Source organism: Phragmites australis, chromosome 7 (assembly GCF_958298935.1).
Source record: "Phragmites australis chromosome 7, lpPhrAust1.1, whole genome shotgun sequence".
NCBI lineage: Eukaryota > Viridiplantae > Streptophyta > Magnoliopsida > Poales > Poaceae > Phragmites > Phragmites australis.
Genome location: NC_084927.1, coordinates 12,245,080 through 12,257,975, shown reverse-complemented (window position 1 = coordinate 12,257,975; position 12,896 = coordinate 12,245,080). Strand labels below are relative to the sequence as shown.

Below are 12,896 nucleotides of genomic sequence, written 5' to 3'. Positions count from 1 at the left end.
TTGAACAATAGGTGTAGCTAAAAGATCCTTCGGATCAAGGATGGAGAACCGCTGAAACGCCAAGCCCACTAACCAAAATGTCCCACACAAGCAAATAGGCAATTCACCAAAGATGAAGTATGATTGACGAGTAGCAATCTATACCATTATTCCTGGCTCCCGCCCAGCGCGTACACGCCGTCCACGTCGCCCCGCGTCTTTCCGCCGTCCGATCGTGATCGCGGGCGTGTGCGCGCTCGGGCTGGCTGCGCTCGCGGTAGGTAGGAAGATTGTTTCCCGCGCGAGCTCGGTGCGGGACAGATGGCACGTGATGGCTCGTAGGCCTGCTAGTGTGCTATAGGTGTCCGCTCCGGGTTCGAAGAGAGCGAAAATATCGCCCGCCACGACGCGTTCCTCGTCCTCCTCGCCTTCCTCGTCCTCCTCGCCGTCCCATCCTCTCGATCTCTCTCTGAAAAAAAAAAAAATCATCTCGGTCTCTCCTCTTGTTCTACCCACCGCCGCGGCTCCTCGTGTGCTCCGCGCCGTCGCCGGCTCCATCCGTTGCCACTGCTCCCTGCGCCTCATCTTCCGCCGCGGCTCCTTGCCTCCTCTACGCCGTCTGCCAGGCAGCTCCTTCGCCCTTTACCCGACCCGCGTTGCCTTCTTCCCAGCCAGGCCGGTCGCGTGCGTGGTCGTCTTCCTCATGGACGACGACTCTCCTCATGGCCAAGAAGAGCAGAGGCAGCTGAGCAGGAAGCTTCTCCGTGGATCCTCAACTCCGGGCGGCAGCCGCGCGAGCTCGACCCCAATGTCGATCTGCCACCATAGCGCTCCTCCGGCCCAGCCAACCGCAGCACCAGCTTGTCTGCTTGTCGGTGAGCCTCACAGATGCCTCCTCCCTCTACCTCCTTCTCTGTAGCTCGCGCACGCCATAGCCTAGCGCCACCGAGTTGCTATTGCCGTCGCTGCAGCTGCTCCAGCTGTTGCCAAGCTATGCATCTGATAAGTGATTAATGGTTACTAAGGGCTCCTGTGCCTAATTTTTTCGCTAATTTCTCCATCTTTCTTGTTAATTATTCTCACCGATTTTTGTTGTGTTTCCTCGTTTTTCTATGGCATGAGCCCGTGCCCTTCCGAGTCAGGTTTGGGGATTCTTTTCCCCTTGTTCTTGTTGCTTGTCTTTCTTTTTGGCTTTATTTTTCGGTTTAGCCTGCCATTGATTGGTCTGACATTATGCTTCTCTTTTGTTTTAGGTGGTTAACGATCTCCATGTTTCGTTGCTCTCATGCTAGCTGCTCTGGTCTTGTTCTGGTGCAGCCGTGCGTGCGGTTTAGGAGCTAATTTGGTCAGCTTTAAGGAATACTATTTCCTCGTTTCTTGTGGTTGGTGTACAGATGGAAGGGCTAAGAGTGGGTGGATTGTTTGTTTCTTGGCAAGCTGTAATATATGAAAGGTTTAAATTTCACTGATCTCTAATTGGCTATTCCTTGAATTTGTGTTCTGTTGGCCAGGCTGTGTAGGGAAAAATGATTGTTTGGTAAGGCCCTATTATTCATTAATCGTTCAGAAAGTGCGAAATATAAGGGAAGCACATCGTATGCCTATCATGATTGTTACCAGGTTCTTGCATCAACTATATTCAGTTAATGATTATTCTGACTTTTGAAATAGATTAAGCTATCTCCTCTTTCCCTTTTGTTCTTTTCTTTTTGCAGCCATGGGAATAGCAGGCAAGCCTTTCAGGGAAGATTTATTTATTTGAGAGCTTTCTTCTGGTTACAGAACCATGTTTAAAATGAAAGGTATGTGTCACCAGACTAAATCTACGTTTTTTCCTCTTGTTAAATTGCTCATTTGTTGCTTTCCATCATTTCCTCTGTTCTATATTGAATGAAATAAGTGGCACCTTATTAAATTTAGTTACTGAAATGTACATATTCCATAGAATAAAGGGGAAGCTACAACCTAAATTCTAATCAGAGTTTTTTTTAAAAAAATTTCATCGCATATAAATACAGCGAAATAGTAATTGCAAGAAGTCAGCTAAAATTACACTATAAGGTGCCCCTTAGGTTAGCTGTGGTACTTCTTTTTTGATCAAATTGTGAAGAGGAATAACTACTAGCTGTAGATTAGAATTCCTATTTTCTATCCATTTGTTATTTACTTTGCCATAAGTATTACAAGAATAGGCTTTCTCATCGTCTTCAATTGTAATTCCACACTTTAGCTCTTTTTATATGCTATGGATGTTTGTTTCCCGGAATGAAAGGCAATTGACACGTCCAAACATATGTTCGAAATGAGGAAGATAGTAGATGAGACCATGTAGAAAGATTTTTGTTTGAATTAACGTGTGCAATTTCGCTATGCTATTCTTAGATTAAAAGCTGAGTTTAGGATTTAGTATTGTTTCTTTTAGTAGGAAGTCCTTGCATCGTATATTTACATTCTGGGCCTAATTATGAAAGGTTCTTCTCTTATGGATTCCTTAACTACCAAGCACCTCAATACATATAAGATTTCGAAATAGGAAATTATTGTGCAAGGTGCTCCTTAGTTTCACAGTGGTATTCATTTTGGAAGAGATAAGAAGCACTACCCCTAGCCGTAAATTAGAATTTCTACTTTTTTTATTTGTTTGTTATTCAATTTGGCTTGTGTGGTAGAAGAATAACTGTTTTTTTATTGATGCCTTGTAATATTTAGTGTGGCTGGTTTTCAATTTATAGTTCCATCTTTTTACTTCTTTTACATACTACATGTCTATGTTAGTTTTCTGGAATGAAGGATGGACAGCAAGAACAGTTCAAAAACATGTCGAAAAATAGGATGGTATTGACTGAGACTATCCAGAAAGATATTTGTGCGGCAAACTAAAACTAGAAGATTGAGTTCAGGGTTCAATATTGTTGCTTTTGATATGTACCCATGGTAGAAAATTTCTTTCAATATTGATGGCTTAATTTTTTTTGCAGCTGAAAAGCAATTTATAGCAAGTTGTCAGTAGTGCTGCATGAGGAAGTAAAATGGAGAAGTGAGCAAAGCACTATTTGCCACCCTTGAGGTCATACTTCCTATTGCACTTTTCTTTCTGTCTTGAAGCTAAAATGAAGTAGTCATATTATCTTTTTTGGTTGAATATCTTTAGTAAATGGTACATATGCAGTTGTAAAGGTTTGCTGTTAGTTAAATATGCACGTACGGCCACAAAAAATGACTACATGTCTCTTCTAATAAGTTTGCACTGATCTAATTTCCCAAGACGTGTCTTGATATTTATGCTCTGGTTGTACAATGTTGCATGTTTGCCTTATGTCATTACAATGCAATGGGGAGTAGAGTGTGGTTGTCTTTAGATGGTTGATCTATTGATCTGTTTTGCTTAATTCTATGGTAATAAATTTATCTGTTATTCTGCTTGTATGTTGTTTGTTGATTCATTCGCTTTAATTCTTCTGTGTGTTTTTGCTTGGACTTAATATTCTTTTTTCCTAAACAAAAAACAGATGTCGATAACCATGTTAAAGGATCTGAACCCGTAGAGTACGCTTTGGAATGTTTGTGTGAGGCTGTCGCGTATGTGGGATTATCGTGGAGGAATAGACGATGGTGAAATACGCCATGTGGACCTTGTTTTGCTGGGTGCTGAGGTACTATATCCTGTTTTTAGATTTTGATGTATTCCATTAAATTAATAGCCATAGCTTATTTGAGATTTGGTATATCTTGTTTGAGATTCTATGTTATTGTCATGTGGTGCTTCTCCTCATGCATGTTTTGTATGATTCAGGATACGATGATCATCAATTGTTACCATACCGTAGCTGTAATTGGGATGACCACAGAAGTCTGTGATCTGGCCTCAGTGCACCCTGTGAATCACGTGTGTCGACAGTTAGAAGGACAATTACCTTTACGGGATACAAGGTACCCCAATGAACACAGAAATTCTAGCTGCATTTCATACGCATTCTTCGCTGCTTATTACTAATGTTTCTCAAAACAATTGTTTGTAGCAACTATGAAATGAAGCTTAATATGTGCGGTCAAAGGGCATCCTAATTCAGTGCTGAAGAAATCTATGCGATTGGCCAGAATAAACCACTATGGCTATTTTTGTTGGCACACTAACCAAGTCTTACAGAGGTATAGTTCTTTCCTTTTCTTTTTACTATATAGATTCTAGACTTATTTGATTATCTCAGCATATGTTTGCATCCCATTTATTGTTTCTATGTCCTGCAATTTGCAGCTGAACAATCACTCAATGCAAACACAATGTGTCCATGGTGCACAAATACAGGAGCTTCATGAGTTTTTAGATAGGCAATCTTTTCTGTTGTACCTCATTAGCCTTAAGATTTTGTTTTTCTATTCTGATTTGTGCACTTCCTAGGTTGCAGTAACAAGTATGCTTTTTCGTATTGCACCTTACATGATATGTTTGAGCCTATAAAGCGTATTGCTACAGCTGATCATCCTACTGTCCCTCGTCTGCCAAATGTGCAACTACAACTGACAACTTTGGAGGAGCTGAAGCGAATCAGTCCATATGAATTTCCAGTTAAGTGTGGTTCCTTCTCATGCTTTCTCTAATTTTTAATCTTATGCTCAATATCATACCTCTAGATTAACATATTCATTAGCCCATTTGTTTCATGTTTTTTTAGCCTGAAGATTTTCATTGCACTGTCACTATTTCAAGAATTATCCCAGGTCAGTCCTGTTGGTATCCTGCATGCAACCGTGGCAAGAACTCTTGTCTTCCAGACGGTATTGGATATAAGTGCTCATAAGATTGGTGTATCGGCTACAAATTTAGGTAATAATTATCTGTGTTATAAATATATGTTTTGGATTTCTATTTTTCCTCAACAAATGTAAAGGTTGGATCTTTGTGACAAATTCCATTATTTCTGATAGGGTGAGTTGATATCTATATAGTTACAGCTTTGCAACATGCTTTTGCATGCCTATGTTCTTTCATATATGCAGTTCTTTTTTTCGCATTTTTGGATGAGTCATACTCTTAGATATTTGAAGATGATACAGAGAGAAATGTAGTACAGTCCTGTAAGCTATGGTTATATCAGGCACCCAAGCTTTTTTTTTTGTTACTGAAATAGAAGGTTCAGTCATTTTTCCTGAACTTAGCATTGTCTTTTCGTGATTTACGAATTCTCTTGCTTGCATCAAACATTTCACTTTTGTACTAGATTATTAGTATACTCTTCTGACTATCCAATACTTTAAAATAAATTTGACGTGCCATTTAATTCAATGTTTTGCTCATATTGAAACTATGATAAATTTTCGTCTGCGAGTTATTTATATGCATTACTGGATAAGAAATGACCCATGTGTATGTGTTTTATGATCTTTGATTAATCTTTTACATTGGTTGTTACATAGTTTTGGAGTTCCCTGGAAATGAGATAAAAACCTCTTTGCCATTTGATACATGCATGTTGACAATGCTGAAGCTGTCAATTTTCTTGTGCAAACTTAAATCATTCTTCTTTGCTTTTATCCTGTTGAGATGGACAACATGCTCTCAAGAAGGTATTTGCTTGTATAGTCACCTAAAATATGACCATCTTTTGCTTCTGCACAACCATTTCATATTATATGATTGCATTTTTGGTATGCTTGCCTGTCTGGTGTGCGTGTTAGCCTTCCTTTCGCCTAGAATCATATCAGAGCCTGCTTGGGTCCTGTAAGCTCTTGCATACTTTACGTAAAAAAAATTGTTGAGCTAATGCTCCACTATAGTGCCTGCCTACTCGATTTTTGTAATTTTTATGTTGTTACATATGTGCTGCCCAGATATCCGAAGTGATTCTCTTGTGGTGGGCAATTCTGAAGTGATTCTCTTGTAGAGGACAATATACTAGCTTTGTTCACTATGTCTGAATCTATATGTTGTTTCAGTTAGTAGGCTACTTTGTTTACTCTGTTTTTGTAATATTCAAATTTACAAATTGATCCTGCCTGCTATTCCTTGCTTCTTCTTTTTTTTGCAACCATTGTCAGTTTGATGAATTGCTGTTCGGATATGTGGGGGTGTTGCTGTTAATGCATGCAGTTTACACACTTTCGAATTTGTACATTTGAATTTGTTAGCAGGAATGTGGAACTAAGATTTAAAGTGGTAGCTATCGACTATTGTGGAGTTAGTATGTAGTTATCTAGCGTTTATTGTACCAGATTCATTTTAGTTCGCTTCATAATGGCATCCTGGTTCTTTTACTCAAACTTTGTACAGTGTTCTAATAGTTCATTTGTGTTGCACATGCAAACATGAAACTGGAACACATTAAATGTCACCTTTGCTCAAGAGTTATGTTTAAATTCCTAGCAGTTTAGTTTCTTCTGCCACTCTTTATTCGGTTTTTAGGTAGTCCTTTACCGTTGGCTGATCAAATCTATCAGTTATTTCTGGCTTATCAGCTGATGGTCATGCTGAAAATAACAGGCCTATTAGTTATATGCTCTTCTTCATTGCTTCCTCTGTTTCTTCCTTCGTTTCTTTCTCGGTATATGTCAATACAGGATATTTAGGCGATTTCGCTTCACTTCTGTGTTTGCTTGCTGCTATTTTTTGTACTTTGATCTCTAATATAATTTCATGCTATCTCATGATGTGGAAAAATTTCTTTGGTTAATTCCCATCCTGAAACCAGGGAAGGTATGGCTCGATAGATTATCTATTTATCCCTGTTTATTTTTAATTCAATGTATGCAAGCTGTAGTAGATTCTCAATGTGTTGTCCTTATTCATTTTTCTTGGCTAAATAGGCCCAGCCATGGCCGTACCAAGTTAATAATGTTGTCTGTTCTTATGCAAGGCAACATTCCATCCGAATCATCATTAAGACTGTAATTTGATGATGGATTTGCTTACTACAGTGGTTGGAAGGTTAAGAGTTTTGAATGTGGTTGGTGTTTCTATGGTTTCCAGAAACATACGAAGTGAACATTTGGTTATGCTTCTCAGCCTGACCACTACGAAAAAAAATTCGCCCATGGTTATGCTACGAGGTGAGCTCATTTTCTATCTGAACATCTATTCAGACTTCATAGAATGTATGGATTCAAATCAAGTTCATGTGTGGCCCAATTCATGGCTTTTAATCGAGTGTTTGTGTATGTAATTATTTAACTATAATTCATTTAATCAACTTTCTAACAATAATCCTTACACTTCCAATGCAGCTCTGCATTTTTCTTGCAAAGCGATAAATGTTGCAGCTTTTTAAAGTCGTACTTTCGGACTCAGTTGCGGTGAGTTCTCCGGTTATGCGCCAATAATTCACTCATTTTTCTGGGAAATGGTTAACCTTGGTCCAGATGCTCTATGAGCCATTTGATTTTTGCACTCGCTCCATCCTACCTTTTTCAATCTATAAATATGCAGATAGCTGAATACAGTATGGAATATAAGACTCGAGCTTAGTTTGTAATAATTAGTTGCGGGAGACCGTATGTATCTAAAACTATTTGAGCCTTTGAACTGATGGTGAGCAATGCTCACTGCTGCTAGCTTGCATAGCTTTTTGGTGCCTTCTTGCTCTGTTCGGAATATGACCATATTCTATTTTATATCCATGATTGTCTTAGGTCTAAATTCATATATATATAGCTCTATGATCAGCATAGCTCCAGAGGAAAAATATTAATGCTTTTTCCTCTGCAAAATTGTCTCTTAAGATGATTCTTTGCCTACCGGACTAACCCAAGTTCAAAACGCCGTCTATTGTATAATTGGGAGCCTTAGCAACACTCTACTGGCTGCAGAGAAAGACGCTGCATACCATGCACTTCTTTTCCTGCAACAGACAACAAACCTCCAAGTACGTGACTACAACTACCTCTTACTTACCAAGCTCAGGCAGATCATCAGACGAATTTTGGCTCAGCAGCTTACCATAGCGAATGAAATTCAGACATTGCTTAATGCTTGGGAGAAAAGACTATCCAGTTATATGCATCGTCAAGCAATGTGGAAGATACCTTGTTATCCTATTTCTCTCCAGACCCTACCGGCCCTTACTCAGGTGAAATCCACACTATGCTTTCTCATATTAAGCAACTCGCACGATCTGTACAAAATTCCTCTCGCGCCTCACTTGCAAAGGTCAAACAGTTCGAGCAACAATACTTCAATCTCTATAGATGTTTATCTTCAGACAATAACTCTGTTGCTTTCCAAACGCCAGGTCTATTTCGTCTCTTTGAATGTTTTACCTGCTTGCTATAAAAACTTTCACTGTACCATTTCCCTTCACTTCTTTTTAGCTTACATGCTCTGCACCATGACTAAATATATAACCCTGCCTGTTCCTGCAGAGCTACATCGCATGCCGTCGTCACTCTCTCTCCAAAGTTTATGCTCACTGAGATGCTGACAGTACTTCAGCTTCCCATGCCAACATACACTCGCATCAAAACATATGAAGATGAATATGCCAGCTGCATCGAATTTTATCCCAATATCAATTTATTCATCCACGATGGGCCACGACAAAAAATCTGTGGTTTCGCACCAGCTTCAGAACAGACTGCTGAAGAAGCGGCTCCTCTCCAAGCGATTGCATATATGGAATCAGAAACACACATACAGCTCCGACATTTCAACTACCTTGTGGAGGAAAGTGCATTAGATGAGCATAGGTCTTCGATAAAGAAGACAGAGAAGCAGACGAAGGCAATGGGAATTTATCTCTAAAAATTGGAACACTGCCATGAATGAAATTGCAGCGGCTTGTGATCTATTCGATTCTGATTTCTTCTGCGAGCTGAACTGCAATTCTGAAATAACTTCACAATCAGGCGTCTTGTTTGTTATCAAGCATATGGAATCAGTCATGGCAGAAATACGCGGGTCTCTTCAACAAGCGGCACACACCTTCCATGAGCATGGTGTCTGCCCATTCAGTGCAGCTATCGAATAATAGCTTCACCATGTCGCTGGCCAAACCAGTTCCTATCACATACATATGAAGCCTCTTTGCTATTCTATACATCTTTAATTCCCTGAACTCAGACCAGCACTTTATAATGACATCTCAATGTAAATAGTTGCCTTAACCTGTGGTTGTACAAGTCATCTTTCCCCTAATATATCTTGCCATCCTCCCTTGCATTATTTATACCTATCAATACTTACCTGCTATCTCCTTTTCTGTTTTCTAACATTTACATCTGAATAAGCAACAGCGAACAGCACAAATCAACCTGAAGAAACAACAACAATTATATCAGGTTCGACCTGCTCTTTTTACCATCACCATTCATTACTGCTGGCGTGCCGGGGCGCGCCAATCTCCACTAGTAGATGTGATGATCCTACCTGAATCCTCAGTTTCATGGAGGCAATAGATAAATTATTTTGGATGTGTTGAACAATGGAATCAATTCCTAGAGCCAAAGCTGCAAAAAAACAGAAGTTTGTTGAATGATTAAAGGCTACATTCAGAGAATAGAACTGTACATCATCTAAACTAACTACAACTGTACAACGCTGAAGTTTTACAAAGACCAGATGCATGAAACAGTACCTGGGTCACTCCAAAAAATACTTTGTATACAATGATCTTGGTGTTTTTCCTGCTAGATCTATGTTGTTGTTTTGCTTGGTCAAAATCTTGGTTGTATCCCTTGAAACACCCCCTGACAATGCAATATAGAGCAGGCACATTCATCGTGCATGCAGAAGATTTCATCTTTTTCTTCTTCTTTTGCGACAATGCAGAAGATATAATTTGATTCATTCCTTCACTTCATGCATGTGAGGTGCAGATGGCTGAGCTTGGTATGGTTGGGTCCACTGTCCATCTGTGAACAATAGAACTTTGAACTTGTTTCAGATAATATCAAATATAGCAAGGAAGCATGAAACATATTATCATTAAAATTGTCCAATAAAATCACTAATACTGTTTTGAAAGAAATATGGGACTGATGATGCGAGGAAATTATAAATCAAATGTACTACACTGACATATATAATTTTGAGATATACAATACAAATAATCGTGATCCAATTTTATAATCGTGACATGTTTGGGTTCAAGATACTACACTCTAGGATTCGAAGCTAGCTGCGTACATGGTGAAACTTTAGAAGAAGAATCTTGTTGGGAAATTTAGTCGAGCATCTGGTGTGCACGAATCAGAATCTAGCTGCTTGCATCTGAAAGCTGATGCGCTCTGCGCCCTCCGGCCATTGCCGATCTCCACGCGTTCCACCCGTGGTAGATTGGCTTCCTTGGTAGCGCGGTGAAGCGGCGTTCGGGGTGGCGCCGGAGAGCGTTCGTGGAGTTACCTCTAGTCAACAACGACCAAGTATCGCTGGGTTAGGGATGTCAATGGGGACCCGATCTCCGATTCTTCACGGGGAATTCCCTTATTAGGGGATGGGGATTAGGAGATTTAGTCACTCACAGGAATATAAATGGTACAAATCATATCCCCATCAGGTCTAGCGGGGACGGGTATGAGGAAGCATTCCTCGTCCCCGTTTCCCCGCGGGGGCCCGTTTCGGCCCAACGGTGGTGACCCAGCCGTGCGCGATCGGCCCAGGCGGGAGCCAGATGCGCGGCCCAGGCGGGCGCTAGCGCGCAACCCAGCCAGGCATGGCCTGGCCGTGGCATGGTGCGGGTCGACCCAGTGGGTGGCCTCGACCCAGTGGGCTGCCTCGGTCCAGGTGGGCGGGGACGGGTTCCCCGTCGGGTCTCCATTCCCTGCGCGGGGACAGGGATGGGGAGAAAATAGTCCCTGCGAGCGGGAGTGGGGACAGGGACGGGGAATTTTCCTTCGTGCGGGGATGGGAATGGGGAGCCATTCCCCGACGGGGAATTCCCCATTGACATCCCTACGCGGGGTGGTTCGTGCATATTAGCAAGTAGCGCGTGGCTATCAGGGGTGGGCGATGCGGGTGTGGTGGAGTTTGAGTGGCTATCAGGGGTGGCTGACGCACATGTGGCTACCAAAAATCCATGATTAAGCGGAAGTTGGAGTGGTGGAAGAGGCCGACGCGGGCGGCGGGAGAGGAGTCGAGGACAGCGGCAGCGCCCCTAACCTCAATGGCGGAGTCTGAGCAAAGCCGCAAGGCTCGACATCGTGGACAACGCTGGCAACGACGGGGCATGGTTGTGCGACACGGTGAACTAAGGGCTGAGAGGGACGGCGGCAACAAACCAGTCATGGGAGGGCCAGGAGGGGTGTGCGGGATGGAAGAAGGAAGGAGACGATGGAAGGAGTAACTAGCAGAATCTTTGCACGGTGAAAGTATATTTTTTCATACTAAATGAGGGAATCTTTGCACCGTTTGATATAGATTATTGGTCGGTGTATAGTAGAGATTGTTCGATTTTATTAAAACTTGTTTATTTTATATAAGCATAGGTATATATTGTTGGTCAAACAGTATTAGTAATAAGTAGTAAAAATAATTTTAATACACATAACAAATCGCAACTTGTATGACTCAATTTACTGGACCATGTATTCAGCCCTTTTCTGTATCCTGGCAAATTTGAAACTAATGGAATATAGCATAACGACTTCCATTCTAGTATTAGCATGTAATATACAGAGATATTTTTCAACGTTCCCTTTATTTAGTGACAGTATAGATTTTTTCAACTAAATTATAAATTGCCACAGCAAAGAGCGGATTCAATCCCTTAGCTGGGTTGCAGCAGCAACCGGTTATCGGAAACTTTCAGCCGAACAATGAAATTGAAACAGGTTTTAAAGGAGAAATAGGACTGAGGGGCAAAAATCCAAAAATAGATAGCATACTCGATCATAATTATTGAAATAGATAATATGTCGTTATATTTACAAATTTAGCATCCGAGGTGGCGATTATGACACTGTTCACTATATTCGGTATCTCAGTGCCGAAAATGGTGAATAGTGCTATATTTGGCACCACAGGTACCGAATATAGCCAATCCTCCGTCAACTCCTGTTGTGATGAATAGTAGCCACATTGATTAAATTTCGTTTTCACTCTCCTTCAAAACAGTGGTCTTCTGTTACTCCAAAAAATTTATAATTTTTTATACGTGTTCCATAATCCACATGTAACCCACTTCAATTGGATTAACCCAAAAATCCTTTGTATATTTTAAAATAAAATTTTCCAAAAAGGCTACTTTTATAACTTCTAAAAATTGTTAGTGCCTCAAATAAATTTCCAAAAAATTGGGAAAATTCACTAATATTCTTATTATATGATGGATTAATTTCTAAAATTATTTTTAGCTCTATGTTATATGATGAAAAAAATGAGTTCTTTGTAGTGCTCCATTTATACGCATTTTATCATTTTATGTTATATTCTTCTTTAATTCAATTTGAATTCAAACAAAATTCAACTATCTCATTATTTTTATCACTTTGACATGCTAACCTTTTAACTATATTTCTAAAGAACGGTGGACTAGCTGACGCGTCTCTTAAACGGTGCAAGCAATAGTTGCTGGAAGAGAAGAATAGTAACAAGCATGAGGAGGAGACATGCAAAGAGGTCATGAACTTGAAGCGTCTCCATGGACATTGCTGCAGAGGTGGTGCTCTTGGTCGTGGTCACTATTCTCCTGATGTTTGCCTAAGAGGCTAGCAATATAGTCGCGGTATTTATATAGATTATGTAAGAGGAAGAGTTGTTTGTTTTGACTACTTTCAATGTCATTTTAGACATATGTGTATGTAGTCAAATATTTAAAACTTACTATATATATTATTATATTTATAAATATTCAGATGGAAACACAACAACTTATGTATAGATGCATCATTAAATTTATTTTGGTAACTGATATGATTGTATTTTTATAAATATATTAATTTGGAAAACTATGTTACTGTTTAAAGTATAATATAATCATACTTTAAGCAAC

General features: G+C 40.2%; 1 long non-coding RNA gene across 28 annotated transcripts; it reads left to right on the top strand.

Moving 5' to 3' along the window:
- The first annotated feature begins 340 nt into the window (after positions 1–340).
- Positions 341–9,130, top strand: LOC133923987 (uncharacterized). Of its 28 annotated transcripts, none has more exons than XR_009910728.1 (10): positions 341–854; positions 1,233–1,324; positions 1,491–1,599; positions 1,695–1,781; positions 2,958–3,632; positions 3,773–3,909; positions 3,999–4,128; positions 4,235–4,545; positions 4,653–7,023; positions 7,198–9,130. It is a non-coding gene; the product is annotated as an uncharacterized LOC133923987 (long non-coding RNA). The 28 variants fall into 28 exon arrangements; XR_009910724.1 differs by having other exon boundaries at positions 1,233–1,388; XR_009910729.1 differs by lacking the exon at positions 1,491–1,599 and having other exon boundaries at positions 1,233–1,432.
- The last annotated feature ends 3,766 nt before the right edge of the window (positions 9,131–12,896 follow it).